This window comes from Pteropus medius, unplaced genomic scaffold, assembly GCF_902729225.1.
Source record: "Pteropus medius unplaced genomic scaffold, Ma_sr-lr_union100, whole genome shotgun sequence".
Lineage (NCBI taxonomy): Eukaryota > Metazoa > Chordata > Mammalia > Chiroptera > Pteropodidae > Pteropus > Pteropus medius.
The window spans coordinates 9,822,949-9,834,032 of NW_024351729.1; the positions used below are offsets into that span (position 1 = coordinate 9,822,949).

The following is an 11,084-nucleotide window of genomic DNA, read 5'->3' on the forward strand; positions in this document are numbered from 1 at the left end:
GTTGTATATTTTTTATATACTCTTAAAATAAAAACTTTAAAAATTACTGTATTACATATTTGAAATTTGGTAAGAGAATAGGCCTTAAAAGTTCTCATCGCAAGAAAAAAATTCTGTATTTATGTTGTGATGTATGTAAACTAAAATATTTTGCAATATATACAATATCATTTTGCAATATACAGAATATATTTCATATATTGTTATATATTGTTATGTTGTATACCTGAAACTAATGTCATTATGTTGTATACCTGAAACTAATGTATGCCAATTATACGTCAATTAACAAACTTTAAGAAAAAAAAACTTCATACGTTTAACAAATTAAATTTCTGCATATAAATTTTGATGGTATCATAACTTAATCAAATATTCATTCAGCTAAAATCACAAGTTTAATATACCGGATTTCTCTAAATGTTTTAAACACCTTGAAAAATAGACCAGCAATGATTATAATACTTATCAGCAAACTTCTTTCTTTTTTATGCTAGCATTTAAATTTTTTATTTATTTATTTTTTACTTTACAATAAAATTAAACAGTGAAGGGGATCAAAGTTTTGCTACCCTAAAATGTACCTTTTGGGAATTTTAAGCTTATTATTAAAAACAAAAGACTCAGAAAGAATCTTTGACCCATCCCCTTTATGCCTAACAGAATTCAGATAGAAAAGCCTGCTTTAGAAAGGGGACTTCAGCAAAATCACCTTTGTACATATGGATTAGCACATACATGACTAGAAGAAATCTAGCAAAGCCTATTTCCCTCTGTGTCTCATTGTGGGTGGCCCAGCAAAAATTTGTTTACCATGTGTTTCAGCATACTTCTTTACAAAAGTATTTGTGCAGTATATTTAGATATTTCTTAATTGTTTTTTTAAATATTCCTATTCTTTTCCAGATTTGCCTCTCAAATTCTCTAAGGTTAATGGTGAGAGTAGACAGTTTATGATTTAGCGCTTGAGTTGTAAGACTTAGTGTGCCTTCCAGGTGATTTACCTGAGTCCATCATTCAATTAGATGAGCTGTTTTTTGTAGTTACACTTTAGCCATTGCCTCAGATCAATAATTGCTGAAATTATTGACTTTGGACCGTCAGATCTGTTTTGATATTTTTTGTGACCTAGTTTCCCCTGTGTATTCTATACAGTCTAGTTTCTAGTGTCTACTACAGTCTAGTTTCTATATATATTTAAAAATGAAAAGTAGTAATATAGTATCTTATGTTGTACATAAAATTTTGAAAATCTTTCATGTTAACGTGTCCCTTCTTATCTCTAGATAATTAAGTATTGTATCATTCAGAATGATTTAGATGCGAGTAATAGAAGACCTAACTTATAACCAAAAGACCAATTTTTTATTTGTTTGTTTACTTTCATTAAGCAGTAAGTCCAGAGGTAGGGGGGCTAGTTGCTGGTTTGGTTAATTCATTGACTCAGTGATGTCATCAGGGACTTGATGCTTTTTACCTTTCCTGTATAGTCTCGGTGTTTTGGCTTTTATTCTCAGATTTGTATTCTAATGGTCACAGGTTCAAGTATCATACCCATAGGAAAGAAGAGAAAACATTGCTTCCTTATGTCCCTTCTTAAGATCAAAGGAAAAACTTCCCAGAACCCTCTTCTTCAAATGTTCCCTTTCTTCACTTCTCATTGGCTAGAATCTCATGACATGTCCATTCTTAAACCAATCATTGGCAGAGGGAATGGGATTACTATGGTTGGTTTATACTAGCCCAAATTCAGTACTCTGGGACCGGGGAAGGATTCGGCTCCTCTGAGGCACATGGTCTTCAAAAGCTAGAATTCTGTAAGTAATGAAGAAGGGAAATATGGAACATCCCTGTAGGGTCATCAATCATAATGTATGCCAAAAGAATGAGAACATTCATTTTATAAGTGAAGAAACTGAGGCACACAGCTTTTAAGTGACTTGTTCCCAAATCTCAAAGAAAATCAGTGATAGTGCCAGATCTAGAATGTTAATAACTAGCCTTATGTTCTGGTGTTCTTTAGAAATTAGAACAAACATTGGAAATGTGTGGCAGACATTCTAGGGAATGCATAATATTCCTTTCTGCTGTTTGCGAGAGTCATTACCCTACCTTGCCAGCCCCATACCCAATGAGAGAGTTTTTATGACTGTTCTGGTGGTGCCAGGCAAACATCGTTATTATTAAAGTATCACACAGTGGAGGAGTTATTTTGGAAAGGTTAAATCAAACCTTGACAAATTGGTAGGATTTGGGCAGGTTGAGATAGAGAAGAGAATATGTTTGTTGCAGGAGAGGAAAGAACAAAGAGGGGGAATGAATGCAAGGCATGTTCTAAAAACCTTGAGTGTAACTTTTAGCTGAGGTGGAAAGAATATAAGCAGTGATGAGGGCGATGCCAGGAGATGCTGTGGTTAAATTGTGAAGAACCTTAAAGGTCTTCATCTTTTAGTCAGTTTTCATGTAAGTCATTTTGCAAGTTATTTTTCTTTAATAGTGGAATCTATGACTCTTTCTTTGGCACTTCCGTATAAAAGCATTTGATTACTTAAATACTTATTTTTCATTGAGCATAGTTTTTTAATGAAATACTTTAGACATATTAAAGAGAATTATGTTTAGATAACAGTATAATGAATACTCATGTAACTTGAACCCATCTTAAATAAAGTGTTCTAACATATGTGTGAAGACTCTTAAGATATTACTTTAAGTAATAGTCCTAAATATAGAAGAGGTAAATGTACTAAAATATTTCAAACCTAATAACAAGCCCCAAACTGAGAATTAGCCACATGTTCTGTAATAGAGGCATGGTTATGAAGAGATGTCCACTAGCTTTTTTTTTTTATTTATTTTTATGTAACCATTATAGTTATACATACATTGAACTGTTAGCTCATTTTATAGGAATTATATCATTAATCCTCAAAACAGTTCTATGAAGTAGGTATCACTTTCCTCATCGTTTATTTTTTCCTATTGTATGGTTGAGAAAAATGAGCAAAGTGATAACATACAGCTGATTAATACTCTATTGTATAGATATACCACAGACTGTTCATGCACCTATTGAGGGACATTTTAGTTGCTTCCAAGTTTTGGTGTTATGAATAAAACTGCTATAAACATTTATATGTTGATTTTTGTGTGGACGTATGTGTTTAATTCCTTTAGGTAAATACGAAGGAAAGCAATTGCTGAATTGTATGGTAAACCTATGTTTAACTTAGGAAAAGAATGTAAAGCTATATTCCCATGTGGCTGTATTATTCTGTAGAGTTCTTGTTGCTCTGCATCCTTGATAGCATTTGGTGGTTTTGGTGGTTTGTATTTGAGCCTTTTTTAGTAGATGTGTAGTGGTATCACATTGTTTTAATTATCTGTTACCTAATGACATGCAATGATGAGAATCTTTTCATAACCTTATTTGTAATATGTATATGTTTGTAGAGGTATCTGTTCAACTGTCTTGCTGATTTTTAAATTGAGTTGTTTATTTTCTTTTTGTTGAGTTTTAAGAGTTCTTCAGATATTTTGCATACAAGTTCTTTATCAGATGTATGTTTTACAAATATTTTCTCCCAGTCTGTAGTTTGTCTTTTCTTCTCTTAATAATATCTTTCACAGAAGCAGAAGTTTTAATGAAGTCTAACTTATCAATATTTTTCTTCCATGGATTTTGCTTTTGGTGTTGCATCTAAGAAACCATTACCTAGGTTTTCTCCTATGTTACCTTCTAGAAGTTGTAGAGTTTTGCATTTTACATTTAAGCCTATGACCCATTTTGAGTTTATTTCTTTTTTTCACTGAACATAAAGGCTCTCCCATTTCACCCTCTGAACAATTCTGTAAAGTAGGCAATGGGAGGCAAGGCCTTATTCTTGCTGTTGCTGTTCGTTGAAAACACTATCTTTTCTCCATCAAATTGTCTTTTTTCCTTTGCCAAAGGTCACTTGATTATATTTATGAGTCTATTGCTAGGCTCTCTCTGTGTTCCATTGATCTTTTTGTCTGTTCTTTCAGCAGTACACTGTTTTGATCACTTACTTTATAGTAAGTCTTGATGTACCCAATGTTGGGAATGTTGAGAATATTAGCATGCCAGGAATTTTGAGTAAACTCATTTGTATCATTTGTTTTATACAGAGTATATATTATTGTAACTTTAAAAAATAAAATAAAAATTACTTATTGTAAAAAGTCTAATCTCTTTAATATATATAGACACAATGTGTTTGTTTTATTTTAAACATAAATGGCATAATATCTTAACGCCGTTCTCTCTCTTCATTCATGTGGCCGTGTCTATATCTACATGTCTGTATGATATTTAAGTCATTTGGTTTTTCACTGTTTAAATGATGATATGAGAAACATCTTTTCTTCTTTATTTGGTAAGGACTTCTTGCCTCAGACCTAGGATTCATATCCCTTTTTAGTCTCTCTTCTGGCATAGGTCAGTCCTCTTCCAAGAATGCATTATTTCAACTGTCTTGCATCTTTAATCCCTCCCCTTGTCTTTGATCTTTCAATCTAAAACCAAGCTCTGACTCCCATCAAATAAGGCCCCTCTCTTTTAAGCCACTGTCTTGTGTAAATTTTAGGCTAGTCTATATTGCCTCCATTTTAGCCTTTCCCATTTACCAATAGTTCCTTGCTATCTGTATTTCACCTTAATCATTCTACCAAATCTATAAGATCCAAGGATGACATTGACCTTAGTTACCAAACAAGTGGGATTATTGTCCCTTTCTACCCCTCCAGGATATTTTACTATGGAAGTTCTATCAAGGACTTCTTTGGCAAAGTCTCCTTAGTATCTTTCCCCTCCTGATCCCTAAGCGTGGATATTCCCAAGACTCACTTTTGTTTTTTCTCTTTATATTTTCTCTTGTGATAAGTTTGTAGTTTAAATTACTACTCCGATGCCACTGACAAGATGGATATTTCTAGCCCAGACACATCTCTTCAAGTTCAAATCTCACCCTGCAGCTTCCTGTCAGATGTTTCCCTTTGATTTTCCCTCGGGCACCTCAAACTAGATATACTCCAAACATGAAACAAAATGAAAAGAAACAAAAGAGCCAACTTCTATTTCAAATCTGCTCTTCTACCCGTGTCTCCAGTTTTACTTAACAGCCTCTCAGAACATCGTTTTCACCCTGGGCCACCTTCTCCTGTGTTTCTACATCCAGCTACTTTCCAAATCAGATTGGTTCAGTATCTGTAATGTCTTTTCCATCTATCTGCATCAGTACACTTCCCCTGCCTTCATTACCTTTCCATTGAAATATGTACCACATCTTCTTTATCCGTTCATCCGTGAATGGGCACTAAGGTTATTTCCATATCTTGGCTATTGTAAATTATTCTCCAATGAACATAGGGAGCCTCTCCATTGAACTATGACAATAGCTTTCTCCCTGGCCCCTAGCCTCTCAATCCTATGATTATTTCACAGATGGCAATCCAAAGAATCTCCCTAAATGCAGCTTTATCATCTCCCTTCTTAGAAACCTTCAAGGTTCACCAGTGCATACACAATAAGATTGTGGCTGGGGGTGGGGTGAAGGATGGAGTAGAGGAATGAGGAGGGCTGCTGTTGTAAGTCCTAGAGACCAAAGACCCAGAGAACCAGGACCTCCAATATCTGAGAGTAGGAGAAGAAAAACATCTCAATTAAAGAAGAGAGAGAGAGAATTTGCCCTTCCTCCTTCTCATTGGGACTTCAATGGATTAGATGTTGCCCACCCACATTGGTGATAGCAAATTTTCTTTACTCAGTCTACTGATTCAAATGCTAATTTCCAAAACACTCACAGATGCACCCACAAATAATGTTTACTGGCTCTCTGGGTATCCCTCAGCTATCAAGTTGATACATAAACTTAGCTGTCACAAGGTTGTGACATGTGATTGTGACATATCCTATATCTCCCTTTCTTTTTTCATTGAGATATAGTTGACATCATAAAATTAATCCACTTAAAGTGTACGATTTAGTGGTTTTCAGTATATTCAAAATTGTGCAACCATCACCACAATTTAGTTTCAGAACATTTTCATTTACGTAAAAAGAAACCTATGCCTATTAGCCATCATTAGCAACCACTAAGCAGCCTCTATGCATTTGCCTCTTCCGAATATTTTATGTAAATAAATCATACAACATATGGTCTTATGTTTCTAATTTCTTACACTTAGCATAATGTTTCATCCACATTGTGGAACATATCAGTAATCCATTTTATGACTGAATAATATTCTGTTGTATAGATATACCACATTTTGTTTATCTATTGATGGAAACTTGAATTGTGACTACCTTTTTGGACATTATGAATCATGCTGCTATGACTATTCATGTATAAGTTTTTGTGCAGATATGTTTTCAATTGTCTTGAGTATACATGTAGGAATGAAATTGCTAAATCATTTAGTAACTCTATATTTAATTTTTGAGAAACTGCCAAACTGTTTCACTAAGTGGCTACACCACTTTACATTCCCAGCTGCAGTCTATGAGGGTTCTAATTTCTTCACAGTCTTACCAATGCTTATTATTCTTTTTTATTATAGCCACCCTACTGGGTATAAGTAGTATTTCATCGTGATTTTGATTTGCATTTCCCTATGACTAATGATGTTGAGCATCTTTTCATGTAAATATTGACCATATGTATATCTTCCTTGTAGAAACATCTATTCAAATATTTTTTCATTTTTTAATTAATTGCCTTTTTATTGTCCAGTTGTAATTATTTTTTATATAGTCTGGATACTAGTCATTTATCAAATATAAGATTTGCAAATATTTTCTGCTGTTTTGAGGGTTGTCTTTTCACTTTCTGGATAGTGTCCTATCCAGCACAAATTTTTATATTTTGATGAAGTCCAATTGATTTATTTTTTCCCTTTTTGTTTATGCTTTTTCTTACATGTAAGAAACTATTGCCTAATGCAAGGTCATGAAGTTACACATATGTTTTCACGTAAGAGTGTTTTGAGTTTAGTTTTTACCTTTAGGTCTCTGATACATTATGAAGTATTTTCTGCATATGGTGTGAGGTATGGGTCCAGCTTCATTCTTTTGCATGTGGATATTCAAAGCCATTTGTTGAAAAGACTATTCTTTCCCCCACTGAACTGTTGTCCTTGAGGAAAATCAGCTGACCATAAATATAAGGGTTTATTTCTGCACTTTAAGTTCTATTCCATTGATCTATCTGTCTATTTATATGCCAGTACCACACTGTCTTATTATTGTAGTTTTGTAGTAAGTTTTGAAATTGAGAAGTATTAGTCTTCTGACTTAATTTTTATTTTTCAAGATTATTTTGGCTATCTTGAGTCCCTTACATTTCTATGACTTTTAGGATCAGTTTGTCAATTTCTGTAAAAAAGGACAAATAGAATTTTGATAGTGATTGCACTGATTATATAGATCAATTTGGGGAGTATTTCCATCTTTACTAAATTCCTTTTGTACATATATTGATTCAATGACAGTCCTTGTCACTGTCCCATTTTTATAGACTTTTATGGACATGACTGCTCACACACTGTCATTTTTGAAAAATTATTAAATCAAAAGCTAAACAGCTATCTCTCTATTTTTTGTCTTAGAAAAAACTATCCTCTAAATGAACTACCTTTCTTCCTCTATCTTTTGATCCTTTTAAAATTAACATTAAAAATATTTTACCCTAGTTAATCTAATGCTAGTTTGTTGAATTCTTTTAGGAAATATCACCATTTTGTGAAACTTTGAGGTTTTGTTACCCCAAAATTACCTAGTTTCTTGCCCCAAACCCACTTAGATAAGAAAGTAAGATCAAAGGCCTTCAGGGTTCACAGTGTGGGGAAAGGTGAATTTAAAGATCAGCTTACTAATTATACATTTGGGTTCATTCTAAGGAAACAGTTATAAATTTGTGAAAAGATTTATCTGTAAGAATTTTCAATATAACATTGTTACAACAGCAAAAAATTGAAAACAAATTAAATGTCTGATAAATAGAAATTGGTTAAACAGAGATGGTACATCCATGGAAGGGAATATCTAGCCACTAAATATCATTTTTCAAAGACTAATGATATATAAAATATGCATGTATTATTAAGTGAAAAAAGCAAACTGTGTAGCAAAATTCAACTTTTGGAAAATAATACACACAGAGAAAACGAAGGGTATACATTGAAATTTTGACAGTAGTTATGTATTATAAATGACTGCATTTCTCTATTTTCCAACTTTTCTACATTAAATATTGGAAGTTCTCTCCTTTTTTTTTAGCCACTTTTGTAATAAGAAGAGATATATTAAAATACATAGGTCTATAGTGTAGTGCAGGAGTACCTAACCCCGGGGCTGCAGACCAGTACCAGTCTGTGGCCTGTTAGGAACTGGGCCACGCAGCAGGAAGTGAGCGGTGGGTGAGCTAGTGAAGCTTCATTTGTATTTGCAGCTGCTCCCTAGCACTAGCATCACTGCCTCACTCCATCTAAGATCATCAGGCATTAGATTCTCATAGGAGCACAGGTCCCTGGTGCTACAAAGGTTGGGGACCACTGGCACAGTGAATACAAAATGGGTTACACTTCATTTGTCTAGCTACAGTCTCCTGACAGTTTACTATTTGGAGATCTCAAGAGTCAACTTGAGCTCAAGCAGTTACTTCGTCATGTTGAATTTCAGTATTTGGTGATCTCTGCTGGGAGGCTTACCAGAAAAGATCTTTCTCTTCAGAATTTAGTTTCACCATACTCCCGTATACCCAGAATAAAACTGTTTCTGGGAAGGTCTGGAGTATGTGGATAAAGATGCAGAGTGAGAGAGGAAAGGAAGCTGGGGGTGGGTGGTAATCAAAAGAAGCTGCTACCTCCAGGGGTGGAGCAGAAGTTTCAGGGCACAGAACACTTCTACAGCTAGTACACCTACCTCCCCTATCACTTGAGTCCTTTCTGTAATTCAGAAGTCTTTACTCTTATAAAGTCTCCCTTTATAGACTTTGACCAGAGCCTGGCTGTTAAGGAACTTGAACCAGAGCCTGGCTGTTAAAGAAAGCCAACTATTGCCACCACCATCCCCTCCCAAGGTGGAAACAATCTAGTATTTCTCCTTTGTCACCAGGGCAGTAGTCAACTCCCACCACTATAAGGGGCTATAAAGATTTTGATTGGCTCTTCATGTGGGTGCAGTCAGGAAAAAGGCTGTAACAAATGTTTGTTTTTTTTTACTGCCATCAACTCACCATAATCATGCCCTCAGTAATTGTGTTCTAAGTGTGAGGAAGTATAAAATTCTGAATACAAATAATACAGCACACAATCTCACCTCTGTAACTTGGCTCAAGTGTTTCCCTTGAGTACTAGGAGTACTAGATTAAAAGTTTAAGTTTATTTCAGGTGTCTTATTCTACCTCTACCTTCCAAGCTTAGCTCAAATACCTCCTCCTTCAAAGTATCCCCTTGCTCTGTGGGTCTCCTATGGCACTTAGATGGAGGCGCATTGCAACATCACCCTGCCCATTACATTATGTCATAGGAGTTACAGGCAGCAGTAGCCTTGGGATCAAGAGAATGGGAAAGGAACTCTATTATTAGTTGAGCTCCTTTCTTGCAAATACCTCAAATGGGCTTATAGTTCAGCTCCCCTTCTTCTTCTTCTTGTTCTTCTTGTTCTTGTTCTTGTTCTTGTTCTTGTTCTTGTTCTTGAACCCCCTGTTCCCCAGCCCCCAGAAATGAGTGAGTCTTTTGTTCTTGACTTGTTCTTGTTCTTGTTCCTGAGTTCCTGACTTTTGAGTTCTTCTTCTTCTTCTTCTTCTTCTTCTTCTTTGCATTTAAAATTCTTTTATTTGCATGTGGAGTTATTTGGAAAAGAGCTAATGGCTGACTACTATTTTATGAGCTTCTTGGGTTTTATTTTAAAGGTTAACTGAATTTTGGGAAGGAAATGGTTAGAAAAATTGATGCTTACTTCTTTTTTTTTTTGGTATGACCCCGCCACACTCAAGAGCACAGCTGTGCTGCCCTGCCCTGCCCACGCTGGCTACTCTTTCCATCCTGGCCATTCCTGACTGCACTCAACAGCCACCAAGGCAAGGACACAGGGCATTCTTTCAACCCGACCTGTCCTCCCAGTCTGACATCCCGGGAAAGAGCAGACTATAGGGCTGGAGGAGACTGTCACCCACTCCAGACCTGTGGGTTTCCAGCTGGGCAACCCTGGACATGTAATTCTGAAGGCGAGCCTCTCATCTGTATTGGACTCAAGACCACCTCATCGTGGTCCTCAAAGATTTCAACTGGGTGAAGAATTAAGAAGTTTGGCACAAAACAAGAGTTCAGGCAACATTAGTGCTCTCTTCTCCCACCAGGATTTCTTGTAAGATTGGTGCTCACGGAGCTCATCTGCTACTGAATCTCGCCTTTGGCTCTTTGGTCTGCCCGCAGGATCATTCTGGACCCTCAGTCCTGAAGGGCAGGGCTCGCCCCTGTGACTCCTGTCTACTCACTGGTCCCTGCAGCGGGCCTACCTCCACCCCTCCCACTCTCTCTGAGCTTCATTTTCTACCTTTGTAAGGCTTTAGTGTGCAAGACATAGTAAAATAGACTTTGCCACAAGCCTGGAACATAGCAAATGCCCAAACTCCAAAACGACTTCTGCAAAATCAGGACTGTTTAATAATCTGCACTCCAATCGACATGCCGCTTGCCAAATGTGGCTACCGAGCACCTGAAATGTGGGTACTGTGGATGAAAAACTGAATTTTAAAGTTTACTTAAGTTTAACCGTATATGGCAAGTGGCTACCATATCGGACAGTGCAGGGTGATACAGTGCCCAGCACACCAGATATGAAAATAAGCAAGCAATTGTCTGAAGTTTCTATAACCTTGCTCTGGATGCAGCAGGGCAAGGCCTCAAACCATTTCAAAATATTCTTGCAAGCACCGTAATAATGCACAGGGTCACGGCAGACCCAAGGACATGAGGCTTGCAGGACACTTCCCTTTTTGACTTGCAGGATACTTCCCTTTTAGACTTATGGAGGAGAGTGGCCCAAAGGAAGTGCTAGA

The 11,084-nt window shown here is 36.1% G+C and overlaps 1 non-coding gene across 1 annotated transcript; it reads right to left on the minus strand.

The window, feature by feature from the left end:
• Window positions 1–10,878: 10,878 nt before the first annotated feature.
• On the minus strand, window positions 10,879–11,008 carry LOC120587917 (small nucleolar RNA SNORA9). Its single transcript, XR_005649103.1, has one exon. It is a non-coding gene; the product is annotated as a small nucleolar RNA SNORA9 (small nucleolar RNA).
• Window positions 11,009–11,084: the final 76 nt, after the last annotated feature.